This window comes from Ammodytes marinus (genome assembly GCF_949987685.1).
Source record: "Ammodytes marinus genome assembly, chromosome: 13".
NCBI classification, from domain to species: domain Eukaryota; kingdom Metazoa; phylum Chordata; class Actinopteri; order Uranoscopiformes; family Ammodytidae; genus Ammodytes; species Ammodytes marinus.
In genome coordinates, this window is record NC_137217.1 from 1,501,557 (window position 1) to 1,520,217 (window position 18,661).

The 18,661-nt window shown below is 41.9% G+C and overlaps 1 protein-coding gene across 3 annotated transcripts in view; it reads right to left on the reverse strand.

The window, feature by feature from the left end:
• Positions 1-18,661, reverse strand: part of gask1a (golgi associated kinase 1A) — an 85,324-nt gene that overhangs the window by 42,568 nt on the left and 24,095 nt on the right. The window lies entirely within an intron of this gene.

Sequence of the window (18,661 nt, forward strand, 5' to 3'; positions counted from 1 at the left end):
GGGAAAGCCATATTTCACAAGAAATGAATCATTTCTCCAATATGGCTTATATTATCCTGAATGCTGCATGAAAGGGATTTTGCTATAGGATTTCAAAGTGCTGGTCCTTTATATACTGTTAGGGTGTAGTACCTGAAATATTATACACTGCTTCCATTAAAGGTCAGTGAATAAGGGCAGAACATGTGGAGCTCTATCAAACTGAAATCCAAATGAGGGTGTGCGATATTGAGAAAAAATATCACTATTTATGGGGATTTTGCCAATAGCGATAATTGCATCCCTCAAACATTTGTAAAAAAAACAAACAAACACTCACTAAAAACTCAAAATTGTGTTTGTAAAACCTCTGGTTAATAATATATTAAATGTCAGTGATTATATTAATATAAAACTTATTTAAGAAAAACAGTTCTTATTTATTGACTTAAAACTGAGGGTTGGGCAATGTTTGGAGGGGTTACTGTACTGATGCAATTCATGAAACAAGTTAAATATGTGTATTTATTTATTGGTTTTATTTTTATTTTTTTTATATTTACAACAACATTATCGACACCATCAAATGAAACAACCCACTGCATAAACAGACAATACTAAAATCAATGTTGATATCGCATTCCTTCAGGAGACACATTTACTTACAGTGGATCACTTTCGGCTGAAAGGGAGTTGGGCAGGACAATTTTATCACTCCAATTTCCATTCCAAAGCTAGAGGGGCAGCAATACTTATTAACAGAAACACACCATTTACTATGACTAGCGTAGAGGCTGACCCCTTGGTGCGATATGTTATTGTAGTGGGACAACTTTACTCTTTACCAGTTATCTAGGCCAATATATATGCGCCAAACTGGGACAACCCTGGGTTTTTAAAAAAAATAAAAAATCTTGTCTACCAAATATGTCATCACACCACCTTATTCTTGGTGGTAATTGTAGTTCATCCAAAAGGGCATCCTTGTCTAAATCAGCACGTTCAATTAAAGTATTTCTTAAATCATATGGCGTTGCTGATGTGTGGCGATTTCGCAATCCTACCTCCAGAGAATACTCTTTTTTCTCCCCCGTTCATAAGAGTTACTCCCGTATAGATAATTTTTTCCTTGATAAAATACTTCTTCCTCTTGTAACCAAGTGTGATTACAAAACAATAGTTATTTCAGATCATGGTCCACTAGCTATGGAAATGCGTATCCCTAACACACAGTCCATTTACCGTCCCTGGAGACTTAATTCTCTGCTTTTATCAGAAGAAACTTTTACTAAATTCATATCTTCTGAGATGACATCATTCCTGGAGAGTAACCAAACACCAGGGATGTCTTCTTTAACTGTATGGGAGTCACTAAAAGCATATTTATGGGGCCAGATCATTTCATATTGCGGCTACATCCACTGCCAGCCAGGCTACAACCACAGCTAGCCAGGCTACATCCTCAGCTAGCTGGGCTACATCCACTGCCAGCCAGGTTACAACCACAGCTAGCCAGGCTACATCCTCACCTAACTGGGCTACATCCAAAGCCAGCCGGGCTTCAACCACAGCCAGCCGGGCTTCAACCACGGCCAACTGGGCTTCAACCACAGCCAGCCGGGCAACAACCACGGCAAAAGGTCTACACAGTGGTGACTCAGTCTGCCCTGCAGTCTGATACGCATGTTGACCCACAGCTTCCTGGTATCGAAGGTAACAATCCAATAGCAAAGTGTAACATTAACTCAAATAAAAAGCTACGTGTGGCCAGAGGGCTAAGGGATGTAAATGGAAAACAAATCATTAATCAGGCAATCACAAAAAACAGAAAGTGGAAAGTCTTTCAAACTGTCAACCACTCCAGAATAATATGGGATCCCAAAGTTAAACCTAAGGGTTTATTTGGTGGTCATCTTAACATAAGAAGTATTGTATCTACTAATGTAATCAAATTTTGATTTTCTCTGTCTATCTGAAACTTGGCTACATGAAAACTCACCAACTGCAGCACTAAACATACCAGGCTATCAAATGCATAGAAGAGATAGGGTGAAATCAAAGGGAGGCGGGGTTATGGTCTATCTGAAGGATTGTATCCAATGTAATGAATTACTGCTGTCAAACTGTGATTTGGAATGTATTGGCTTGAATATCACTCTATCACCACAAATGTATTTTATTCTTATTGTAATGTATCGCCCACCCTCCTCAAATAATGATTTTTATGAAAAATTCCAAAACATGCTCAAGGAATGTAATTTTAAGAAAGAGGTGATAATAATGGGAGATTTTAATGTAAATTGGGAGGATAGATCAATTAGAAAGAACCTCAAGCAAATAACCGATGGGCTAGATCTCTCACAGCTGATTAAAGGTCCAACAAGAATAACCCAATCCACCAGAACTCAGATTGATTTAGTGTTCAGTAACAGACCGGAGAGAACCTCAAAAACTTACAACATGATAACTGGGCTTTCTGACCACAATCTAACTCTTGTGGTCAGAAAGTTAACAAAAAAGAGATTTAGCTCCTCTACTAAGGAACATGAAAGCATTAGAATCCCCAAGAACATGCAAGAGTGTTTTAAAAACGCTATTCATAGTTTTAACTGGAATGATCTGTTATTTGGAAAAAACCTGAGTGAGGGCAGTCAAATATTCTCAAGTAAAATTCAGAGTATAATTGCAGAATTTTCTCGTAGCATTAGGAGTAGGAAGAGAGAACAGTCTTCCCTGGATAAATGCAGACATTTTGAAACTAATGAAAGAATGTGATCTTGCATTAAAAATGGCCATTAGAACAACATTTTATCATGTGATAACAGGTCTGAGGAAAGCTAGGGCTGATTTCTTTATTGCTATAATTAGTGAGGCACGGGGTAACCCGAAAATAATATGGACTCAGTTAAAAAAACTCATGGGACAACATCATAGCGCAGGAAGGTCAATTGAACTTGACTTGAATGGAAAGCTGACCAAGGACCCAGCTGAAGTAGCAGAGTGTGTAGCTGAGCAAATCATACACCACCTGAACAACAGCTCATTCCCCCTCCATCCAATGCAATTTGGCTTCAGATCCAACCACTCAACCGAGACGGCTAATTGTTTTTTCATTGAGAAAATTAAATCACTGTTGGATAAGCGTGGCGTTGTCGGTGCTGTCTTTCTTGATAATAATAATAATTGATTGGATTTATATAGCGCTTTTTTCCCTTAGGACTCAAAGCGCTTACAGGGTTCCAGGTTCAATTCGTTCACACACAGTCATATCGGTGGTGGTAAACTACGAGAGTAGCCACAGCTGCCCTGGGGCAGACTGACGGAAGCGTGGCTGCCATTCAGCGCCTACGGCCCCTCCGACCACCACCTCAAACATACAGCAATCATACAAATTCACACAAGGCAAGGTGGGTGAAGTGTCTTGCCCAAGGACACAACAACCATGACACAGGCGGCCGGGCGGGGATTGAACCGCCAACCCTTGGATCGTTGGCCAACCCGCTTAACCACCTGAGCCACAGTCGCCCCGTAATCTCCGTAAAGCATTTGACACTGAATCACAGGGTTCTTTTATCCAAGTTATCCAATTAAATTTTTTCAGTTGAGGCACGTCAATGGGTTGAATCATACCTTTTTAACCAAACTCAAACTGTTAGGATAAATAACCAGCAATCTGACACCCTCTCCTTGTCCACTGGTGTCCCGCAGGGATCCATACTGGGTCCACTTTTATTTTGTTTGTATATCAATGACTTGCCGTCTGTGTGTCCGGAGGCCCACATTCAAATGTATGCTGATGATACTTTGCTGTATGTGCATGGATTGACAAAAAACGAAGTTGCTGCCAAACTCACAAATGCTATGGTGAAAATTACAGCATGGCTCAATCAGTGCTGTCTCCAACTAAATGTGTCTAAGACTGTTGGTATGTTCTTCTCTAAAACAAATGACTCTAGTGTAAACCCAGATGTTCTTGTGTCAGGAGAAAAATTTGAAATTGTTAAGGAATTTAAATACCTTGCCATTATTCTAGACTCCAACTTTAATTTCAGGGCACATGTAAAAACTGTCTGTAAAAGGATCAAATTCAATCTCGCCAATTTCAAATTTATATGAAACTCTATGTCCACCCAGGCAGCCATGATGTACATGCATTCAATGATATTCTCTCACATGAGTTACTGTCTGACGAGCTGGTCTCAGGCTAATCACACAACACTAAAACCACTACAGTCTTTGTATAAACAAACACTGAAAGTTCTGGACAAAAAACCAAGGCAATTCCATCACTGTGCAATTTTAAGAAAACATAATCTACTGAGCTGGGAAAACATGATTAAGCACAAAAATGCATGTCTCTTTTACAAAATCATACATGGCATGGCCCCTCCCCCACTTAGAGAATTTGTAACTATTAGAACAAACCAACATCGGATCACAAGAGGAGTCACGAGAGGGGACTGCATTATTCCATTTAGGAAAAGTGCCTTTAGTCAGTCAGCCTTCTCTGTTGCAGCCTCACGTGAATGGAATAACATCCCAACATGTATCAGAGACCTAAACACATATCGGTCATTTAGTTTACTTCTTAAATTTTTTTATTCCCGAGCTAAGGGTGTAAGGGCAGGGTGTCATATTGTATCATATTTCATATTGTATGGAATGTAAAGCCCACTGAGACAAATGTATTTGTGATTTTGGGCTATACAAATAAAACTGATTTGATTTGATTTGATTTAGTTCTAATCTGAAACAGTGGCTCATTGATAATATGTCCTGCCAGCACTAAACTTGACCCGCCTGCTCATGCCTCCTTGTGTCAGCGTGTCTGTCTGTGAATTTGTCCTGCGTCTTGCAACACTTACTTTGCTTGCTTGTTTGTATGCTTTTGTGTAGCTCGTTCTGTCTCTCCTGTACTATTGTCATGTCGACTTTTTGTTTGTTTGTTGTGCATGTACTGTTTTGGTGGGCTACTGCCTTGATGTCTAACACATCTGATGTTGCTATAAGTCCTGGTCTACCTTTTTAATTTGTGTTTGTCTGATGCTGACTCTTGTTTGTCCTGCATGCTTTATGTATTTTAATGCTTGAACTACTGAATACTTGTGGTTACAATTAATGTTTTATCTGTTGCTTTTATATGTAATATTTTTTTAACTCTTTCTTTTATTTGCTTATTTGCTTTTTAGGGAGCCTATTGTTACATCTGGCCAAGGACTGCAGATGGAAACTAGCCTTCTGGCTAAATCTGGCATATTTACAGAAATGTTTATTAATATGCACTGTCCTTGTCAAATAAATAAATAAAATCAAGAAAGAGCAAAACACTGCACGCCTTAAAGAGCTGACGGATGATATTCTTCAATTAGACAGGCTATATAGCCATATGCCCTGTGCCGATACAATGAAAAAGCGTATATTTTTGCAGACCGAGTTTGATCTCCTGTCAACACGGCAGGCTGATAAATCTCTAAATCGCGGCATGGATCCGATGAGCACGGGGAAAAGGCTGGGAGAATACTTGCTCATCAATGAGACAAAGAACTGCCAATCAGACCATTCCTGCAATCAATGATGAGCAGGGCTTAAAAAATACGGATAGCCAAAACATTTATTCTTGTTTTCAAACTTTTTACCAGTCACTGTACACCTCTGACTCTAGTGCAGAGCCTTCCTCGTTGGAAGATTTTTTTGATAATGTACATGTCCCCTCCATTAACCTTGAGGTGGCTGCTCAATTGGAGGAGGACCTCTCAACTGAGGAGATAACATTAGCAATTAGATCAATGCAAGGTGGCAAATCACCGGGGCCCGATGGTTTCCCCACAGACTTCTTTAAAATATTCTCAAAACAGCTCTCCCCTTTATTGTTATAAGTCTTTGAAGAATCTCTTTCATTGAAATCCCTACCACCAACCATGCGACAGGCAGTTATCTCTTTAATCTTTAAAACAGACAAGAACCCTCTCGAGTGCGGCTCATTCCGTCCAATCTCCCTTCTTAACACTGATGCCAAAGTTCTTGCTAAGGTCCTCGCGCGCCGTTTGGAGGAGGTTCTGCCCTCTGTCATATCACCTGACCAAACAGGCTTTATTAAATATCGGTATTCTTTTTCTAACATCAGAAGACTTCGAATATTCTTTATAGCCCTTCTCCACCCAGTGAGCTAGAGGTAGTGCTTTCATTAGATGCTGAAAAGGCTTTCGACCGGGTGGAGTAGGACTATCTGTTTAGCACATTGAAGAGATTTGGATTTGGCCATAAGCTTATATCATGGGTCAGACTTTTATATACTGGCGGCTGTGCGCACTAATAATAATGTATCCACTTACTTTGAGCTACAACGCGGCACAAGACAGGGATGCCCTTTGTCCCCATTGCTATTTGCAGTTGCAATGGAACCACTTGCTTTAGATCTCAGACAAAATGTAGACATTAAAGCAGGGGTCCCCAAACTACGGCCCGCGGGCCAAATGCGGCCCGCTTTTTATTGGCCCGCGGCCGATTTTAAAAATATAATGATTTTTTATTTTTATTCTTTTTTGCATTTCTTAGTTAACCCACTAGTGCAGGGGTGTCTAACACTGATTGATTGGCCCGTGGCACATTTTAAAAATATAATGTAATATGGCGCTTTTAGTTTTTAAATAATTTAAATGCACTCATTATATTACAGAGAAATATGTCCCATAAAAGAAAATGAGCAACAAGCCCATCCCAGAGGACCCTGCATAATATTTTATTTTAAATTAATATTATTATGGAAAATCTATGTGTCCTTCTCCAATAGCTTCTAATTCATCTGACACAGTGTCTCCATTTTTTTTTCATACAAAATTCTTCAGATTTAGCCTCTTAATTTCCCTCTCAAAGTGCAACAGATTCATGCATTTCACTTTAAAAACTTTAAAAAATCTCCCGGGGGTATGGGTCGGGACCTCGGCTGGATACTATTTTCACCCTGCTGGACATTGGACGCAAAGGCAGAAAACACTGGGTGTATCATTGGCATATAAATAATAGGGGAAATGTGTCTGTTTAATGTGCAAGGAAAGTGTTGCCGTGAAGAAGGATTACAATTTACGAAGACACTATGAAACTAAACCTCAGAGCAGCTACATGTCCTGATAAATGTGTTATTTTTGCAAAGTGGCCCGGCCCTTCGTAGATTTTTCTGTATGTAGCCCTCAGTGAAAAAAGTTTGGGGACCCCTGCATTAAAGGAATCCAGCAGGCAGGGCTGGAACACAAAGTTTCACTTTATGCTGACGACATGTTATTGTACATGTCCCAACCCCTCTCAAGTCTCCCAAAACTAATGACTTTACTTACAAAATTTGGCAAAATGTCTGGCTATAAAGTCAATATTCACAAAAGTGAACTCATGCCTATTGGTGATGGGTCGGATGTCTCTCGGCTCAATTCCTTTTAAAATTATCCCTAAAAATGTTAGGTACCTTGGGGTAGGGGAGAACGGGGTAATTTGTCACACGGGTTGGATGTCACAATCGTTATATCTCGGAACCAGAAGGCGCTTTCTGTGAAATTTTGGTATGTAAATATCCAGAATTAGGATAAGAGGTCACCTACATAGTCTTCCTTGGAGTTAGACTGCTGAATTTGAGGTGAGAGGACTGTTTGTGTTTTCCATGTCAAATTGAAAATATTTTGCTCCTCAGTATTTTTCTTCTAGGCTTTCACACAATGGGTTTATAACAAAACACTTGTTACCCATAAAAAGTGTGAAGGGTAAACTTTAGTTTACAGGGCTGCCAAGTTTCACCAAAAGTTTGGAGTGAGATTTTTTGGCCGAGGGACCCAAAACCGTGTCCTCTCTCCCACCCAATAATTTTTGCTAGTGTCCTGCAAGTTTATATATTGTTCATAATAAATCAGAAATAAAGACAATTGGAAAATGTGATAAAACATCAAAAATCTTATTAAAATAAACAAATTCATGAATTGCAAAGTCGTAGGACAGGTTTTAATTAAACATTGGGTGTGGACACATTATAAGTGGGGGTCTGGGGGTCCCCCCTCATAAAATTTTGAGCATTAAACACTTAATTTCCTGCATTCTGGTGAATTTTTATGAAGCAATGTGTGCCTTTTCTGCATTCATTTTTATGTAAAGTAAAAGAGAACATTCACGGTTTCGCTGACACAAATGTTATTGAATAGCATTCAATTCATGTGTAGTGCTTTCAAATATCTCCTGTAGCCTAAAACATTTGGTTAAACCGTAATAAAGGTAATAATTCTATATCATGTCTACTATTGAGTATGGTATTTTACTAGCAGCATTAGGCTTTATTCAAAGAAAAAAAAATTAGGGAACAGTTCAACACCAATGCAAACTACTGGGCTAAAATAAAACATCTGGGTTACTTGGTCCCTCCTCTTAAAGCGGCAGTTGAGAGTTTTTTTACTGTAATATTTGGCAAAACTGTCATAATAGCCATTCAGCTATATGTAGGTGAAGTGGTCTGAAAATATTTTTTTATCACTTTGCTCCCCCCTGCCTCTGTGTGCTGCCCCCCAAAATTGCCACCACTCATGTTAATTTTGACCAATCAGAGCGAGGTCAGATTCTCCGTTCTTATTGGCTGTGGGACCTTGGCAACGACGTTGATGCGTGAGCGTTCACGACCCTAGCAGTCTGACACTAGCCTACTGTTTGGTACAAGGCTACTACGGCGGACAGCGAGTGGCAATGTCTTCACAAACGAACCCTCAATTTACCATTCCCAGGATACTTACAACTAACACCGCTAAGACAGCAAAAAAACGAGGAAAGACGAATATTGAAAAGTTAACTGCTGAAAGGGAGACGGAGAGAGCTTGAAAAAGTACACCGGCCATGTCTTCTTGCCCTATCACATCAAGACCTCTCCGACCGCGACCTCGCAACTTTTTTTTTCAAGACAGCGACAAGCGACAAATCTAGCTTTTTTTCTGGTGTTATTGGTGACTTTTTTCGCCAAAGCAAGTATCATCTCTTCTCAACGAGCAGCGGGAGCCCCGAGCGGAGAGGTGTATCTCCTGCTCTGACCGCAGCTGGGAGGGGCTGCTGTGCGAGGACTGGGCCGTCTGTCAGTGCTCTGTGACGGGGGACGGGCCAGGAGGCTCCCGCTGCTCGTTGAGAAGCGTTAAGTGATATTTGCTTCGGCGAAAAAGTCACCAATTACACCAGAAAAAAGCTAGATTTGTCGCTTGTCGCTGTTTTGAAAAAAAAGTCGCCAGGGGGGCTGAAAAGTAGCTAAATATAGCGACAAAATCGCTAAGTTGGCAACACTGCCCGAGCAGCCCCTCCCAGCTGCGGTCAGAGCAGGAGCATTGATAGGAGATACACACACACCTCTCCGCTCTGTTACAATTAGTTTGCTATCTTGCCTGGCTGTTACAGCTACTTTTGTTAGGCCTACCAGCACACTTACAATGATTTTAAGCTAACATACATGGTATGTCTGTGATTAAAATGTATGCTCAATATGTACGTATGTAGTTATCATTACTAATGTTTAATCACCTCGGAATCGGACATGGTGTTTGTCTCCTGTCAATGTAACTGAATTCACATGAACGCGCGAAGCTGTCGTTCAGAGGGAGGAGCTACAGCAGGTAGAGCGTTGGGAAAACAGCCGTTGGGATCCCAACGGCTCAAATTATCAACTGCAGCTTTAAGCTACCTTGATTTGTGTTATGAAAAGTGCTATAAATGTGCAATACATAGGCTACAGTTCATTACACAGAAGAATAAAAGCATTTTTATTGGCGGATGAGCCATTTGTTACTTTGCAAACCTAATTTTCAAACTAAATTACCAAAAAACAATATACAAAACGATCCAAAGATCTTCTGAATTTACTTGAGTGAAATTGAAGGGTTAATATGTTTGATGCACGCGCGCTCACCGACCGGCGGGGACACAATTCTTATCATCGGTAACTTGGCAGGCTATCAACACACACCTCAGAAGAGAAGGTATAGGTAGGGGGCTCGCCTCCCGCTTCGAATGCACAGTGCACATCAAAGCATAACGTTAATGCTCGTTCAGAAAGAGGAAGTCACGGCACTCATGTCTGTTAGCTTTTCAAAATAAGAATTTGAAAATAAAAGTCCTGCAAAACAAATGTCATTTTGGGGATTAATTTCTGCGCGTGAGAAATTTGAGGAGTGGCGTGTGAGAGTGTGAACGGGTTGATTTGCGTGTGTCTCACGGCCAAAGAGTGAGACTTGGCAGCTATGAGTTTAGATTGTGGTTAGCAAGCTAATTAGTTGTCAGATGGTTATTGGCCTTGATACTAGCAAGAAATTCAAGTTGGGGTTGGTCGGCACATTTTTTGGGGGTTGGTTGTCACATGTTATCCAAAGGCTGGAGCCAGAAAAGGAACCCAATAACGAAATAAATTGTCAAGCTGTATCCTCACTGACACCCCAGAGAAGGAGAGAATAGAGCAGGAAAGGGCAGCTAGCATGCAAAAGAAAAAAGGGCAACAAAATCAAAACAAACCCAGTGCATCCCAAACTAGACCAGCTGCCAAGGCTACAGTAAGTTATGTAGGCCTATTTGTCAACTTGACAATGCAATTAAACTTTCAAATTTAGTTCTGCTTTCTTGCCTTCTTTTTAAGATTATTCCCATTAAGATAACATTGTGACAAACAACCCCATAGTATGTGACAACCAACCCCTTGATGGGGTTGGTTGTCACAATGTGTAAGTGTGTCTTTGGTGATTCATTTCTTCTTTATTACAATAAGATAGAAAAAGTGAGGGGTACACATTTCAAGCCAACACCTTAAGCTTCAATTTAATGTAGAAATGCCTATTGAAAGTTGTTTAGGTGATGAGCAATTCTCACTAGAGTAAAAAGTGTGCCTACTTACCCCGTTCTCCCCTATGGGTCACACATAACCATAAAGATCTATATGTTGCTAATTATTAGGGCTGGCCCAAATAACATTTTACAGACTTTGAATACTCGTTGGATTTTCCGAGCGAGTATCCGAATACTCGTTCTAAAAAACACACAATTAAAACCAACATTAATAATCCCAATGTAGTCACTGAAACCGAGTGTGTGAGCCGAGACAGCAAGCTGCGTAGTTTGTTGATGTTTTAATAACTTTTTAACGGTAATAGTCGGAGTTCCTTACTTTTTCCCCGTTGAACCTTACAGCAGCTTTTCAATTCATCCCGTCACATGCATCTTTTCGGGGATTTATAAATCCATACGAAGATCGAATATTGATATTCTTTTGTGTCCATATTATATCCATTATTGACCGCGTATTCCCATGATGCAAGCAAGTCACTCACTGTTGATGATAGGCAATAGCAGCGTCGCATAGCGAAAGTAGCCTACACAAACAGCTGAGCTAAGCTAACATTAGCATTACGCCAAGCATTACTTTTCCTTCCAAAATTGCGCAAATGTTGTGGTATAGAGTTAAGAGGAACACATAATCTATTCTTCCTCCATCTCTCTCTCCCTACTGCGCTTGGTGCCGCTTTCAGTTTGCCTCACTCTGGTAACATCACATAGCCTACAGCTGATGTCACCGGTAGCACTTTGAAAGGTCAGCGGCCAAAGTTCAAATAATTCGATAATATATTTAAAATTAACGTCTAATTTGTATTTTACAATGTTTGTATAACTTGTGTATCTAAATATTATTTGCTGACAAAATATGTTGCAGTTTGAGCTACTTTTGAAAAAATTAAATAATAATAATAATAATATTCCGAATACTGAATTGAGCTCCGAATACTAATTTAACAAACGAATACTCAGATATTCGAATAATTCGGGCCAGCCCTACTAATTATCAACCTTTATAAACTAATCTGAAACGAGACTTTGTGCGCTGGGACCATCTGCCTCTCTCTTTGGGTGGAAGAATCAATGCGTTAAAGATGAACATGCTGCCCAAGTTTTTATATATTTTTCAATGTCTTCCGTTTTTTTTAACATAAGCTTTCTTTTCCAAACTGAATAATCAGATCTCAACCTTTATTTCAACAAAAAAACACCAAGAATTAAAAGAACTATATTGCAGAGACCTCGTACAATGGGAGGATTGGCACTCCCAAATTTCATGTATTACTATCAGTGTTGGGAATAACGCCGTTTAAAATAACGGCGTTAGGTAACGCCGTTCTTTTTTCAGTAACGGCGTAATCTAACTAATTACTTTTTCCGTCGTTACAACGCCGTTATCGTTACTGAACGTTAAATGCGGTGCGTTACTATGAATTGATTGAATAAACTGTGTAATCCGAAAGCACCCCTGGCTCCATACTACACAAACTGCTAGTAAGGAGAACGGTGGGTTAACAACAAGATAAGCAATTGTTATTTCTTATACTGTTTTAAGATGTGTTTTATTCAGTGTGGATGACATTATAACTGTCAGTTAGCGCCGTAACGTCAGTCAGCCAGCCGGAGCGCCTGTTTAGTGAAGTTTCTTTTTCTTTCTCTCCCTGTTGTGTGAGTGTGCGCGTTGCCGCAGTAACCACCTATCAATCCACGGTTGAAACGTGCTCTCCCTGAGTTTGTTTCCCGATCTCTATAAATGATAATTTATGCACGTTATTAAACAGCCGCGATTTGCCGGTTGCAAGAGCTGTTTAGCGTGTCATCATGAGCCGAATATTGCTACTGTTATTTTCCTGGGATCTGTATGCTGCTGTGCATGTTAAAGAAGGAAATAAACATAGGATAAATCCTTACTCCTCCTCTCATCGTCTCATGCTTCATAGTCTGACGTTTTTGGCCTTAAGTGGTGTTTTAGCCGACACCCCTGAAGTGAATCCAGTGATAGCAGATCAGCACGGTACATTCAGCAGTTTCCTCTACTAGCCTACTTTTGTTGAGAACAAAATAGACTAGGCCTAGTGCAGGATAAACCTCTTGCTGTCTGTTGATGTGCAATAAATATTGAAGGTTATGTAGCCTACAAGTAGGCCTACCTGTCTGTTCTACTCATTTCAACTGACTTGTGAAAACTGCTCAGAAAAATCCAAATTTGTTGACATACAGCAAATTTCTTTTTTTTTACAGTAGGCTAACGCAAATAGTTACTTTCCCACGTAACTAGTTACTTCTATTATAAAATAATTCAGTTACTAACTCAGTTACTTTTGGGAACAAGTAGTGAGTAACTATAACTAATTACTTTTTTAAAATAACGTTCCCAACACTGATTACTATTGGGGCGGCCAACATAAGAGCATTACTGTATTGGTTGAGGAGCGACACTACTGCCCCTGCGTGGACAATTCTCGAGAGGGCTTCAGTTGAGTCCACCTCTCTAGCAGCTTTATTGCGTTCCAAACCACCATTCACACAGCCTATTTCTAGCTTCACTTCTAATCCAATTATAACACATTCAATTAAAATCTGGAATCAGGTTAGAAGATCTCTTTCCCTTAAAGATTTATCAATGGCTGCACCAATTGCTAAAAATCACATGTTTATTCCATTGATGATGGATGAAGCCTTTGATGCTTGGTCTAGGAAGGGGGTGGTCTCGCTTTATGATCTCTATATCCATGGTATGTTTGCCTCCTTTGAACAGCTGGTACAGAAATATAGCATTCCCAAATCACATTTCTATAGGTATTTGCAGCTTCGGAACTTTTTAGCCTCAAATTCTGATTGCTTTCCATCGTGCCCTCCCAGTTCACTGTGAGACTTAATTTTCAATTGTAAATCGGTTAAAAAACGGGCTATGAGCAGAATCTACGAACAACTCAATATAAACGACTTGACACCATTGGACATCCTCAAAAATAAGTGGGAGACGGACTTCTGGCACAAAATAATACAGAGAATTTTCTCGTCATCCACATGTCTTAGACATGCTGTTATACAATTTAAAATTGTTCATTGTCTGCACTGGTCTAAAGTCAGACTCTCTAAGATTACTGATATAGACCCCACATGTGATCGATGTAGGCAGGATCCCGCCACTCTGCTGCATATGTTCTGGACATGTCCAAGACTTTACATGTTCTGGCTGAATATTTTTGAGACCTACTCTGTGATACTTGGAAACGTAGTCGAGCCATCCCCACTAATTGTTGCATTGTTTGGTGTGGCCCCGGAAGACGCCTCTCTTGGTAAAAGGGAAGTCAACATGTTGGCCTTCTGTTTGCTTCTAGCTAAGAGGCTGATACTGTTTAAATGGAAAGACCCTATTCCACCGACACATAGTCATTGGATCAGGGAGGTCATGTGCCATCTAAAGTTGGAGAAAATCAGATATACAGTGAGAGGCTCTACTGAGAAATGTTATAATATTTGGCAGCCTTTTTTTACTTTTGTTGAGGGAATGGAAGCTGACAACATGACAATGTAAACAATTTAATTTCTATAATTTCTATTTACTTTATGCTATTTATATTCCTTTACGGATGTTAGTGTAACGGGTGTGCAACAGTTCTTATCATATATATAAGTGCACATCCGTTAACGGTGTGATCGTCTGCGTTGTGTTCTGGGTAACTGTGTGTTGGGTGGGTGGAAGGACTGGAGACTGGACCACAAAGGAGGCTGGCTGTTGACATTTATTGCATCTGTATTAGCCAAAAGAAACAACGTGTCACAAGCATGTAACGGTCGTAGCCGGGACCACATTCCCTCCTCCGCTCAGACAGTAAAAAGCATTCTCTCAATGTATAAAATAATATGAAAATAAATAAAACAACACACCAAATGCAATCCACAAATGTAAATATAACTAGCATTGATAATAACATAAACAGTTAAAACATTCATACCTGTATTAGCCAAAAGAAACAACGTGTCACAAGCATGTAACGGTCGTAGCCGGGACCACATTCCCTCCTAGTAAACAAACAAACACACGGGGAAACACTATAATACCCGGACGCACATGTACACAACAAAAACTCTCAAAAAGTGCATTTACTAAGTGCTAGCTGCTAAAACAGCGCTGTAGCATGTTTACAGACTTAATCTCTAACACATAAAGCTGCAAGTTAAACATTTTCATTGTACACAAAACGACCTATATGCTAAAATATGACGAGAAACACCACAACGTACCTCCGCTCAGACAGTAAAAAGCATTCTGAGCTTTGGCGCCGCACACACGTCACAAAACACGGACCTCTCTTAAAGCTACAGTACAGGTACAAAAACACATCAACGTAGGAACAGGAACAGGTTACCAAATGTACCTAAACACATACTGGTACATTAAAATCAGCATTGGTGACATTTCAACACAACTAAAAAACGCTGTTTCACCCTGGTTACATACACCCCTCCTGAAATTCACCAACATCCTGATTTAAGGATGTCTTCTCAGGCATACAAAAGTCTATCACTGACACAACCTGGCACAAATGAACAATGGACCTAGTCCACATAGTCAACTTGAAAGCTACCTTAATACAAGGTTTAGGAAAGAAAGAGGTTGATCAAATCTCTAGATTCCCCTTAGTTTGATGTGACGCCTCGTACGTCACACAGCATTTGGCCTAAAATACATAGTCCATAGACATTTGCAGGTGTATAAAACCTCATAGTTGGCCCCTTTTGAAAATGTATCACATAAGCACTTTAGTGAACACTTAGTCACGCCCAACTTTTAAAACAGCTGGGAACGGCCGTCAATAAAAAACTTGGACCTTTCAAACAATGGTCTCTGAACCATAGATTCTATCAATCTGTTCACTGATTTCACCAATCTTCCAGCACGTGTTCTGACAGTGCCGTCATCCTCAGCATGTGCATGAGAGTCAGTGCGACCTGAGGTGTCAGCATGCTGAGCTGGCGGTGTGTCTCTGTGCGGAGCGACTGAGATGGATGGACAGTCATCGATAACAGCAGCAGGACTGAGTGCTGGACTAGGCTGAGCATGCTCTTCTGCAACCGCCAACTCGGACTCAGGTGAGTCGTCAAGTGATGAGATTGAGAGCTCCTCTTCATCTCTGGAATCTGACACGTCCTGGGCATGTTCACCCTGAGTCAATTCTCCAGACACTGAAGCCATCACATCATCATCAGAGACGCGATCTTCCTCATCAGACTCCTCTTCAGCCCACGACTGATCAGTTGCATCAGCAGACTCGGCTTGGTCCAATCCAGGGAGAGGCAAGAAGTTCACTTCCAGTAAGAGATTCCTGTGCACAACTCTTGTGTGTCCCACAGCATCCTGTATTTTGTAGACATGGATACTTGGATTCACTCCAACCACTGTGTACACTCCATCTTCCCATTTGTCGGCTAACTTCCTCTTTCCTCGTTCCCCTTTATTTGATACCAACACACGATCTCCCACTGACAGGAAGGTGCCCTTGGCTTGTTTGTTGTATTGTCGGGTCTGGTGCTGCTGCTCAGAGGAAGTATGTTTCTGAGCGATCTCCATAGCACTTTTCAGGCCAGAAAGCAGGGATTTTGCATATGTGTCGTAGTCAGCAACGTCAGGGTCGTCCAGAACCCGCCTGAACATGACGTCCACAGGCAGTCTAGGGACACGCCCAAACATGAGGAAGAATGGAGCATAACCCGTCGTCTCGTGGACGGTGGCGTTGTATGCGAACGTGAGGGTCTGGACTTGTTGGGACCATTGCAGTTTTTCCTTTAGGGGAAGGGCGCGGAGCATGTTGCCCAAGGTGCGGTTGAATCGCTCGGTTCCCCCATTGCCCATCGGATGGTAAGCTGTCGTGTGGGATTTTGCAACACCAGCCAAACGGAGGAGCTCCGCAATCAGGTTGCTCTCGAAATTGGCGCCCTGGTCGGAATGTATCCTCGCCGGGAAACCATAAACACAGAACACATTATCCCAAAGCTTCCTTGCGACCTGCTTTGCCGTTTGATTGGCACAAGGGAAGGCATGAGCGAGTTTGGTGTAGTGGTCGGTGACCACCAAAACATCAACGGACCGCTGCTTGCTGTCTTCGGCAGTCCAGAAATCCATGCACACTAACTCCATTGGAGCTGAGCTCTTGATGCTTTCCAGAGGAGCGCGAGCAGCTGGTTCCGGTGACTTCCCAAACACACATCTCTGACAGAATTTTACATGTGCCCTCACATCCTTTTCCATATCAGGCCAATAGAAACGCTGTCTTGCAAGCGAAAGAGTACGGTCCTGGCCCTGATGACCTGCCAGATCATGGATGCCGGACAATGCTTTGTCCTTTAGACTCTGAGGCAACACATATTGGGATCGTCGCTGCTTGGAAACAGGATCTCTTGAGACCCGATACAGAACTCCATCATGGACTTCTAGCCTGTCCCATTGCTTCAACAATCTGAGGACCTTTGAGTCAGCACCATGCCTTTCTCGCCTAGACGGTCGTCTCCTGGCAGAAACAAAGGGCAACACCTTGGAGATGACCGGATCTTGCTCTTGAGCCAGCTGTAGCTCCTGGGCAGAGAACATGGGCAGCGCATCCTGACCACTCGAAAGATGTTGGACTTTTTGTGTTAAGTAGAGTGCCCTGGACTCTGCTGTGTCATTCCAGGCACAGTGGGCCTGACAAAGAGCTCTGATCTCGGCTGTGTCATACCCCGTCCCGGGTAGTGGATGGTTTTCCAGTCTGAGGGTTTGAGACTGGCAGCTGAGCCTGAAAACATCCTGCACAGAATCCTCTTCCACCTCATCGGCTTCCTGAGTCAGAGTGGAATATGGCTCCTTAAGCAGCCTGTGGCCAATGGTTCTCGCAAAGGGATCGCGACTCAAGGCATCTGCCACCACATTTTTCTTCCCAGGTAAGTGTTTGAGATCAAAGGTGTATGACGCCAGCTTAGACACCCAGCGGATCTCACATGCGTCCAGCTTCGGCTTTGTCAGAAGGTAAGTAAGCGGATTATTATCCGTCCAAATGGTGAAGCTATGACCCTTCAGCCAGTGACTGAACTTTTCACACACACTCCATTTCAGGGCCATGAACTCCAGCCTGTGAGCTGGATATTTCCGCTGTGATGCGCTGAGGGTCTTGCTCGCAAAAGCAATCCGTCTGGCCTTGGATTCTCCTCGGGGCACTTGGGAGAGCACCGCACCAAGTCCATCCAAAGACGCATCTGTTGACAAGATAAATGGTTCATTGAAGTCCGGATGAGCCAGCATGACGCAGTCCAACAGCCTGGCCTTCATGTGTTCAAAAGCGCTTGCACATTCCTCTGTCCAATCCGCAGTAGTGAGTTTACGGTAGGCAGATTGGGGCTTTCTACCCTTAGCTGACTTCCCTCACCTCTTCTGACCAGCTGTAAGTGCGAACAGCGGCTTTGCAGTGGAAGACAGGTTGGGGATAAAGTGTTGATAGTAGAACACCATGCCGAGGAATGATCTGAGTCTTCGAACAGAAGGCGTGCATCCATCTGCATCCATGAGGTCTTGTACCTGCATGCTGTTGATTACTTCCACCTTGGCTGGATCGACGGACACACCCCCACCGTTAATGATGTGGCCAAGGAACCGGACTTGCTTCTGCAGAAGGTGGCACTTTTTAGGAGCCAGTTTCAGGTTGTTCTCCCGCAACCTCTGAAACACTGCTTCGAGTCTGGACAGAGCCTCTTCCTCCGTTGGGGCAAAGACAAGAAGGTCACCGAGATAACACAGAAGCTTTGTGAAGTTCATGTCGCCAAAGATACCAGTCATCACCCTCATGAAGGAAGCAGGGCTATTACACAGACCTTGTGGCAT